This window comes from Chenopodium quinoa, unplaced genomic scaffold (assembly GCF_001683475.1).
Source record: "Chenopodium quinoa cultivar QQ74 unplaced genomic scaffold, ASM168347v1, whole genome shotgun sequence".
Lineage (NCBI taxonomy): Eukaryota > Viridiplantae > Streptophyta > Magnoliopsida > Caryophyllales > Amaranthaceae > Chenopodium > Chenopodium quinoa.
Window position 1 is genome coordinate 2,423,398 of NW_018744501.1, and position 11,307 is coordinate 2,434,704.

The following is an 11,307-nucleotide window of genomic DNA, read 5'->3' on the forward strand; positions in this document are numbered from 1 at the left end:
TACGCGCAACTCAAGGTAATTTTCAATGTCCATCATCTTTAGAATCCCGTTAGGAAATTGTTTTAAATTATTGTGTGCCAACTATGTGCTTACGTAATTATACGTGGTGGATGTGTTATCGTATAATCTTATGGAATTATATTATATACTAGTTTTTCTATAATTGTGTACTAGTATGGTATTTTCGAAAATTTGATTATTTGGAATCGTATGAGTTTTTTTATATATAATTAAAATCGTGGGAATTGGATGATTGATTATATGTGATTGATGGTCTCCAAGGCCTATTGGGAAAATGAGTTGTAACTAGCATGTCTTGACTATGTTTTAAAAATACTGAAGTTAAAATATTGTTACTTGAGATTAAATTGATTTTGTGCAATACTCGTGTGCAATGCGATCGGACAATTTAATCTATTAATATATACATTAAATTAAGAAGGGAAATGAAACCCGAAAGGGTGAAGAACAGGTTGCCCACTAGTGGTTATGGTTGCTACTAGTTGGTTTAAATTGACGTATATTGTTGTTTAGTCTTCCTCCTAATCAATGGGTATTAGTGAGGGGTGTGCACACTAGGGACATTCTGTTTAAATTTATGGCCATTTAGGGTTACGCGCGACCCTCTGTAAAGTAGGTGGTAACAGGGACTAGTCCCGGCTTACTGGCATTCTCTTTCCCTTTCTTAACTAAAGTAATAATGTTTATGTGACAACTTGATTTTGACTTATTATAATGTCGATAAAATTGTCTTGTATAAATATTTTTCGAACCAAAATTATTATTTTACGGGATGGAGTTGGAATTACTCAGTTTATCTGATTTTGGGAGTTTCCTCTCTTTTCTTGTTTCTGATTCATTTTGCAGGTTGGTAAAAGGGCACTCGATTACGTGTGAGGAGATGTTAGAATAATCATGTAGCTAAGACAATTTAGTTAATTCTGAACTTAGTTATTTTTCTTTTATTTAATGTTTTAAATGTTTTACAGTTTGGATGTAACGACTATTTTATTCTTGTCGCCACTTAGATCACATAGTTATAAATGGTATTTTGTTATAAAATAGGGAGAAATATAAGAGAGATTGATAGAGAATATATCACTGTATTTCTATTCCATATAATGGGATATATATATATACAATATAATTAGGGTTTTCTTAAATAAAAATATAAACCCTAGTTCCATCTAGAATATTCTGGAATGATACAAGGAGTATAATGGGCATCCACACAATATTTCATAACACTCCCCCTTGGATGTCCATTATCGAAGACTGTACCTCGTTAAAACCTTATTAGGAAAAACCCTGTGGGATAAAAACCTAATGAAGGAAAAAGAGTACAACATTCTTCGCAATATGTAGAGATGCTGCCTCATTAAAAACCTTACCACGAAAACCCAACGTGGGACAAAACCATGGTCAAGGGAAAAAGAGTGCAGCGCGTATTTTCTCCCCCTGATGAATACATAACTTGGGATCTTCTAGTGTCGCAGCAATGAATCCAATATGTTGGATATCTTCTAATAAGATGGTAAAATATCATTTGTTGATCTTCGATCCTCCTAAATTGAAATTGCATCTTCAAGTCTTCATGTGGACATGTAAAGTGTCTTCATTTCACCATATATGTGTTTATCTCTAATATCACCATTCCAAATCTCTATGTAATAGTTGATTAAAAAAGTTAAACTTATGCGGTTATGACTTCTTCTGGAAGTCGTTAATAATAAATATTGGTGATCATTATTTGATTTAACATTCATTAATGATAATTTGATGACAAAACTTAATATTATTAATGTCATTCTTCAATATCATATGAATTATAATATAACATATGTAATTATGTACGCTAATCATGGTTCTTCTGGACCATGAGAAAACATTCTCGCGCATAAGTATTCCATTGATATTATTTAGATGTTTCATGATTGACATGATAGCTCTCTTATAAATACAAATAGTAAATCTTACTAACTCTCATATGCTCAAACTTCAGGCTGAGATGTCAATAATGTAGTCACATAGACTTTTCAAGAGTTTGATAATAATTGCAATATTCAAGACATAAAAATTTTTAGGGTTGGGCATTTAATACGTCATATATAAGTTCTTCAGGAACTCCTTTTACATGATTCATAACATGTTATTAAATAAGTGTCATCAATAATTTCATTACAATTATAAGCCCATTGGAATATAAACATCTCTTTCTAATTTTTCATCAAAGTTGTAAATATGTCTTACTATATTTTGAAAGAACATTCACATACACCACAACCATTGTAAGAAATTAATCTATGCAATATGATATATATAAAACATGATAACATATTAAACAAATTATATAATGAGTAATGCATCTAACTTCCTACATATGCAATAAACCATTAACCTATGACTCACGTACACATGAATATAACACTCAAAATGATGCAAGACACTGTACAACGTGGATTTAAAAATCCATATTTCATTGGACTTCGGGTCCATGATAAACTTATATCATTATCATTATGTCGACATCAAAATGTACATATATTTCTGATCCCTTACTTATTAGTCCATTCCATTATGCATATGCATATTATTCATCGGTTCCATTATGTACCGGTATCATAAAATTCCTTTAACTTACATTCCGCATGCTATTTTACTATGATATCTTAATACATTTCTCATTGGTACCATCATAACTTTTCTAACATCATAGACCATCTATTATAATAATTCAGATATTTATACCACTTTAGGATATTTCATACACTATGGTATTTATATACTATTACACTATTAGTGTCAACTGCACTATCTTGCCAAATATCATATCTATTAAACATATCTTTATTTTGGAACCGATCATATACAACCTACACTTAAGGTGTAGTGATTCAAGTACAATTGACAAGATTTTATCTCAATGTATACACATAATTGATATGACCAAAATGTATCTTCAACGCTATGCAACATGAGTCATAACTGAATACAAATCAAATCATAAATGTGCAACATATCTTGATAATATAGATACAAAAGTTGGAATATATATAACTTTTCAAACTACCATTATAGGGATCATAAATATTATTTATTTATTTTTGATTTTCCCAACTTTTGCTATTTTTTCTCCCCCTAAGTTGGTAAAATATCTCTTTTATAGGGGCGTCTAATTCTATACCAACTTAGTATATAAGTTTGCATTAAAATTCATTTCATTGGGAGGATCACAATCAAAATTTATCTCTTCTGGAGAACAATTTCGATGAAGAATCATTTATTCATTAACTTTATATTTCATGTGTTTTTATTATTAAATTTTCAATAATAATATTTTCTCTTCTGGAGATCAATGCCAATGGGGAGACATATGTTGTGCAGTTGTACGTTTTTCTTTCTTCTCCTATTTCATATGTGCTGACATATAATAGCCCCAATCAAAAGAATTGTTATACAAGCATAAATCACTTGCTCGTAATTCTAGTAGGTGATGATCTTCTGGATCTTTAAAGACTTAAATAGTGTATTTGGTGAGCTTCTAATCACTTGATAGTTGAAAATAATATATAAGTTATTTTGGTGAACTTTTGGTCAGCCATTACTCCTTTATCAGCCATTACTCCTTTATATAAAAAAAATCAAAACATATTAAATCTTGAAATTTTCATCAATACAAATTATTATAACTCACAATCCAAATATACCTCAATCTCAATGTTACTCTTGTCATTCAATTCATTTTATATATTTAACATTGAGAAAGCGTCAGCACATTATCAAATGAAACTTCAGGTTTCCATTACGGGTAATTATTATTAAATCCGGATGACCTAATTTAATTATCACATCCAATCACTTCTCTAAATTTGAACTCTGGTCAGTTTTCAACACTAGTGATCACTTTATCAAACTTACTATATGCATGGCCATGAATGTGATATTAGAGCACCAACATGTGTTTCTTTATACAATTGGCAAGACAATCAATTAATATTTTATCCAATAATTACTCATACTCTACTGGAGTTTAAACTTGTTATTTCATACTCTTCTGGAGTTTTTTTTATATATAATCATGAAACATATGAACTTTACTAAAAGTGATTTCTTCTAGAAACGTAATGATATTTACCACTTTCTCAAATTTGTCATTGTCAATAGTGACTCCTTTCCTTTTCAAAGATACTTAATTATCTTTAGAACCTATTGATTTATCACGCTTCAGGCATGTTATAGGTTCATCAACAATTGATGTTGTACTCTTAGGACATCAATTTTAAATTAGAGCATTTACAACTAGTATATGATAAATGTCATTTGTTTATATCCATCTTCAGGATTGTATCATTTCAAAATATTTAATTAACATGTGGCCACTTATAGTTGATATTTAAGTTATTGTATGTATTAAACTGACCATATATATTTTATTATTTATATGCAAGGATTACATACAATCTCCCCCTAATCCTTGCATATGGAGGTATGGAATGAATCAATCCAATAACCTTTAAAATCCTTGCAACTTTTAAGCCATAAATTCTTTTGGCAATGTCATGTATCAAGTAACGTGTTTCTTTTAGCAAAAACATGCTTATATAAAATTATACTTATAGAACACTTATCATGTACCTCATGCCCAATTACATTTATCTTAAAAAAAAAAAAACAAAACCTGGCCTCTTATATTTATGGGCATAATAAAACGTTGATTATGTATATTTTCTCACAATGTCATGTTTAATTACTTGAACTCATAACACACTTTTTGCTATATACAATACAAAATAATGCAGTAATACAATAAGATATAATGAATTGACAGTTGTATCCTAGCGGTTTAGCACTTTAAAGCAATATATATGTTATGTACTTGAAACAAAATTGCCCTTGGCTAATCAATAAAATATAAACAACCTTAATCATAAAACCAAGTATGATGTATAAGAAAGGTAATTGATCAAACAAATATAGAATTACTTTCATGATTGTAATGGAGTGCCTACTACATACTATACTCACTAAAGCCAAGTGACCAAGTGGGATTCAAGGTCAAACAATTGTCAGATACAATAAACAATCAACTTAATGCTTTGTTTGAAAGAAATTCACATGATAAATCTCAAATCTACTATAATTATAGAAAATAATAATTTGGCATTACTATTGAATCCGTAATTATATTGTTGGACATTTGGACGTACCTTTACTAGTGCAGAAGATATAATTTGCAAATTGATCACTTCAAAAAAAACCAGTTCCATATGTGCAAGTCATATGTAATTATGACTCTTATAAAGATATATTTGATAATACCTTTTATTTCTTGAGTATATACTACCAAAAAAATTAATATGATATAATAACTTGATATAATTAATTAATGTCTAGACTCCTCAAGATATTGTTACTTGATTTATCTTATAATCCATTACAAATACAACTGTTATTTAGTGAAACAAAAGTGTATACATATATATAATTCAAATAAATGATAATACTGATAAGGTTATTACTATTCAAGCCATAGACCGTTGCTTAACGATTATCTTATTAATATTGTTAACTGTTAAGCAGTATATCAATCTTGTATAGCTCCAAAGATAAGAATTCTAATTCCTAGCCTTTTGTTGAAACTGATTACATATCTACTGATTCCATGGCAAATTACCAAAACAAAAGTGAAGGCCTATATTCAATTAATATTATAAGCATGTAGAGAGTAATTACTGCTTGAAAACCGTATCAAAATTAAAACATATTCAACAAATGAAATTCATAAAACATTGAATTAACCAGTTTGATCAATACCCCACTCGCTTGAACAATATCAATCTCCAACAAAATATAAGACCCACTAATCCACTTAATTACTTGGACATTATTAATTTGCGTCATAATATGGTGTAGTCATAGACCTCATGGTGGTACATCCTAATTTGAATCATTGGTAGCTAATGAACCCAAATACTCATACTCTTTACATAAAGCAATTTGATAATGAATTAATATAAATAGTATATAATGTATGCGTACCTTTATTACTATTCAGACATCAAAAACCACCAAAATTCTTAAAATTTAAGGTAGTAAAATATCATGAGACATTATGTGAACCAACAATTATGTAACCACATACACCTGAACTTAGGATATGTAACGTTACAACACAAAACAAAGAGATAATGCGAGTTCAATAATGGAATATGGACACGAAACTTATAAACGGAACCTAAATACCAAAGCAAGAACATATAACGCATCAAATAGAAAGCCCGAATCTCCCCATCTAAATCTAGTTACCAATGAACACAAATTAATTAAACTATTAAACTAATAGAACAAATTCAATATATTTATTTAGGTGAATGAATCAATCGAATAATCCTAAAAATTAACAACATCATATAGCTCCTTCAATGAGATCTCTCATCATTCAATTACCAAAAATAAAAATCGAACAACTCAATTAGATACCAAAATACAGAACAAATAACCATATTCATCATTTCACGAAAAAATAAAATACGAAAAAAATTTGAAGAGATCATACCCATGAGAGAAGTATCGAGAAGACTGCGAGTAAACAAAACCTGATCAGTAGGATTAATAGTACCAGGCTCAATTTCACGTTGTTGAAAAGTGAGAATGCTTGAGATGCTGGTAACGAGCAAAACAAGAATGGTGCCGCCAAAAGTGGTGATGACAACAAGTCAGCTTTCGCAATGGAGTTCTTTAATTCGGATCTAAATTAAACAATTTGCGTAGAGCTTTGGTGCTGATAACGTGTTATAAAATAGGGAGAAATATAAGAGAGATTGATAGAGAATATATCACTGTATTTCTATTCCATGGGATATATATATATACAATATAATTAGGGTTTTCTTAAAAAAAAATATAAACCCTAGTTCCATCTAGAATATTCTGGAATGATACAAGGAGTATAATGGGCATCCACACAATATTTCATAACATATTTCGTTTTGCTTTGCATTTATTTTCTACGGAAAATAAGTGTAGCAGTAACACTCCCAAGGTTCGATGGTCGGTTTCAAAAGAAAAAGGGTTACTCTTATTATTTACAATGACCCGAATTTTGGGGGTGTTACATCCACCCCTTCTGTTTCTGTTACGAAAAATATGTCCTTATACAAACATTGAGCATAGAAAAAAAAAGCTAGGTTTTATGTGTATTAAACTATCAATTTTGACTATTTAGGCCCAATTCTCTTCACTTTATTTTTGCTAAAGTGAAACTATTTTCACTGTTCATAAGTTGTTTGGGATTATTAATAGTAAATGACCTAAAGTTAGGGTTAAAAAACCATTTTTTCCTAAGAATCATTAACAATGAAAAATAAAACTTTTGTCAAAATTTGAAAAACCAATTTTAATCCAACCCTTGCAGAACCCAAACAACACATTATCCATCTTAACCAAAAACAGTGCTATAACCTAATCATTGAAATCGCTAAGTTGATATTATTCACTAATATTTGATAATCAAAATGTCGGGAATTGATTTTGGCACACCCTTAATTGATATTGGCACACCTCCATGTGAGAAGAGCATAAAAATATGTGCTCTCACATAGAGTGTGCCAAAATCACCTTATAGTGTGCCAAAATCATTTCCCCAAAATGTCATAGCTTCTGTATTAATAAAACTCTTATGCCACAACTAATATCGATAGCAGGTCCTTATTCAACTATATTTACAGATTTAAACTTTTCTTAAACAAAATACAAAGCTAACTATATATCTTCTACTTAATCAAATACAAAAATTGTTCGTGCATGACACAAGGTTTTATCAAATTGGCATCATAATACAACAGATAATACTTCACATTATATACATCATTATATCATTTACTTTAAATAATATGATGACTATGATGAGACGTACCCAAAAAGCAAAAGGTTCTATTTTCACTGTACCCTTAATAATTCAAAAATGCAACAACCATTTATAAATGGAAAATTTGTCAAAAATAAGCCAATTTTTGACCGGTTAGCTCAAAATAGGTCAACCTTTTGATTAATTAAGAATAACTCGATTTTTATTTTTAAATGCGTCATCTATACTATATATTAAAAGGCGTTCCTAATCAAGGATACACGCCACGTATCTCCCCTTTCTTCCACCAAGAGAATAGTAGAATACTATATCACTCAATTACAAATATGAACGCTAAGTGTCATTTGAAAAAATATTTTTGTCAAGAATCAAACTCATTATATCATTTACTTTAAATAATATGATGACTATGATGAGACGTACCCAAAAAGCAAAAGGTTCTATTTTCACTGTACCCTTAATAATTCAAAAATGCAGCAATCATTTATAAATGGAAAATTTGTCAAAAATAAGCCAATTTTTGACCGGTTAGCTCAAAATAGGTCAACCTTTTGATTAATTAAGAATAACTCGATTTTTATTTTTAAATGCGTCATCTATACTATATATTAAAAGGCGTTCCTAATCAAGGATACACGCCACGTATCTCCCCTTTCTTCCACCAAGAGAATAGTAGAATACTATATCACTCAATTACAAATATGAACGCTAAGTGTCATTTGAAAAAATATTTTTGTCAAGAATCAAACTTGGGTCCATTGAGAAATGAATAAGAAGTCATACCAACTTTGATATCTAATAATTGTGTTAATTTATTCTTCTTAAATATAGTTAATGTAGACCATGAGAGTGTTTTCTTTGTACTTTTACATGAAAAATTATTTTCTTACACTAAATCTAAAATAGAAGTATTAAACATTATTATGTACATAAAAAATTAAAAGTAAAATTCATCCACATAAAATATAATACATGAAAAGTATAATACATTTAATATCTAACGTATCGACCCGGGGCATCGACCGGACTAAACACGGTGATCTGTTGAAAACCTGTTAAACAAGTTAATATGACACATATTGCAATTTTATTGGTCTAACATTAAAAAAAAAAAAAATCAAACTTTTTTACCTTAATTTTTTTTACTTATGTTTAAAATTAAAAAAATTCCGTCCTCGTTCAAAAAAAAAAAAAAAAAAATCTATGTCCAACTTCCATCGCACCATTCTTTTTCTTCCCCCTTAGCACCCTTTTCTCTCTCCTCCATAAATCTGCCATTAACAAAGGAGGCACTACTTTACCACTGCAACCCAACTCATAAACCCTCACCCAAAAGAAGGTCAGAAATGGTGACATAGGTTGTGGCAGCAGCCACAACGATGATGGACTTGCAATTGTTGGTCAGTTCACTGGTGATGGCTCGATGGAAATGGCGGTGGCGATTTTGGTTAGGGTCAACAACAGCAAATCTATGCCCGTCCCTGAGCCTCGGGAGAAGAGCTTTTTAGTACTTCAATCCTAATATTAAAAGGGTTCTGCATCACATTACCAACCAAATTTCATTTAATTATCATAATTATAGGCTCGAAAAATCACACACACTTGATTCAATTATCAGATTAAGCGAAGATCCTAAACTGATTGAACTAAGAATTAAATTAACGATAAACATTAGATTGTAAAATTGATAATCGTTGATTACAAAAGAAACAACTTACTTAAATTACCTTAGTTAGAAGTTTGTCAATGGAGAATAAATATTATCAGAAGGTGGCTCAATGGAGAACAATGCGCTTCGATGGAGAACGACAATCGGGTGATTCAGTGATCTCCATGTTTTAATGGTGGATGACTGCTACATTTCATGGTTGACAAATGGTGGTTGGATGGCTAAGTGACTTGGTGGTGGTGGATGGCAGATTGGCAGGTGGTAGTTCTTAGGGGTGGAGGAGGATTTTTCCCTAAAAAGAATAAAAGAAAAATATTTAAAAAAAAAAAAAAAAAAAAAAAAAAAAAAAAAAAAAAGGAAGTGACTTGTTGGACAGGTTGAAGGTCATTTGACCTATTTAAAGTTAATACCTTGTAAAAGTCGACTTATTCTTAGTTAATAAAAGGATTAATACCATTTTTTAATCCCAACTTTGACCAATTTATTTTTATTAATCCCAACTTTGGATTATTCCTCAATAATCCCAACTTTAAGGTGGGTTATCATTCTTCATACCTAAACCGGTCAACAAAAGTCAACAACCTTCTATTGTAGGTTGCTGGACACGTGTCGTCACGTGAGTGGTCCAATTTTATTTTTTTTTACTGGACCAAATTTTTTTTTAAAAAAAAAAAAACAGAAAAACCAGCTAGCCTTCACCACCACTGCCCAACCCAACCATACCTCGCCGGACTGCCGCGTCCCCGTTTTCCCTTGAACCACCACCCCCAAATTTCCAATGCAACCAGTCGCCACTAAACACCACCGCCTAGCTCCCCATCTCATCAATAACCACCAATTTCTGAAAACTTCCTTCCTTGCCCCCAAAATCCCTCTCCATCCCTTCCTCCGCCCCGTAAAACGCCCCCTTCCCTCCCCCTTCTTCGTTTTGGCTGCTCCGATTTTGAAGTAAATTGGTTTAAGGGTTTAGGTTTCAATTTGAAAGTAAATCGATTTAGCAAACCACCGCGACGCGCAGTGGGTTGAGGGTTCAAATTTCAGCGGATTTCCCCTCCCTCGCGCCGAATGAGAAGCTGTTGTTGGTTGTGCTGCTGTTGCGTGGCGTTGGGTAGTGTGGAGCTGCTTTTTTTGCGCAAATTGTGGTTGCGAGGTGGGAGTGTAAGGAGGTGGATGTGCGTATGGGGAATGGCTGAATGGGAGAGGGAATGCGGCTGTTTACCGGCGTGGGGGAGAGAGGGGTGAGGTAGTGGGGGCGGTCGACCGACCGACGTTAGTGGTTGGGTGGCCGGATCTTTTGGTTGGGGTTGAGGTTTGGTTGGGTTGAGAAACGTGAGGGGCTGGGTGGATTCTTTTTTTTTTTTATTATTATTATTAATTAATTTATTTTTATTTTGGTGAACCAATTAACATGCAACACGTGTCAAATAAATATTTTAAATTTTTTTAACCCTTTCTTCAAGTAACCGGTAATCCGGACCAAAGAAAGAAAATGCAACTTAAAGTTGAGATTATTGAGAAATAATCCAAAGTTGGGATTAATAAAAATAAATTGGTGAAAGTTGGAATTAAAAAACAGTATTAATCCTTAATAAAAAGGCTGATCTATTTTGAGCTAACCGAGCAAAAGTTGGCTTATTTTTGACAAATTTTCCTTTATAAATTCATAGTAATGCAATTACATTACATGAGCCCATTTTGATTTATTCCACTACAATCTAAAGCAAAATAATAACAAAGAACAAATTCTCAAAAAATTTCAAATTTTCAAACA

General features: G+C 31.3%; 1 long non-coding RNA gene across 1 annotated transcript; it reads right to left on the minus strand.

Annotated features, from left to right (window-relative positions):
- Positions 1-9,018: 9,018 nt before the first annotated feature.
- LOC110697888 lies at positions 9,019-10,581 on the minus strand. Its single transcript, XR_002506601.1, has 2 exons — positions 9,595-10,581; positions 9,019-9,402 (listed from the first exon to the last, which is right to left on the minus strand). It is a non-coding gene; the product is annotated as an uncharacterized LOC110697888 (long non-coding RNA).
- Between the last annotated feature and the right edge of the window lie 726 nt (positions 10,582-11,307).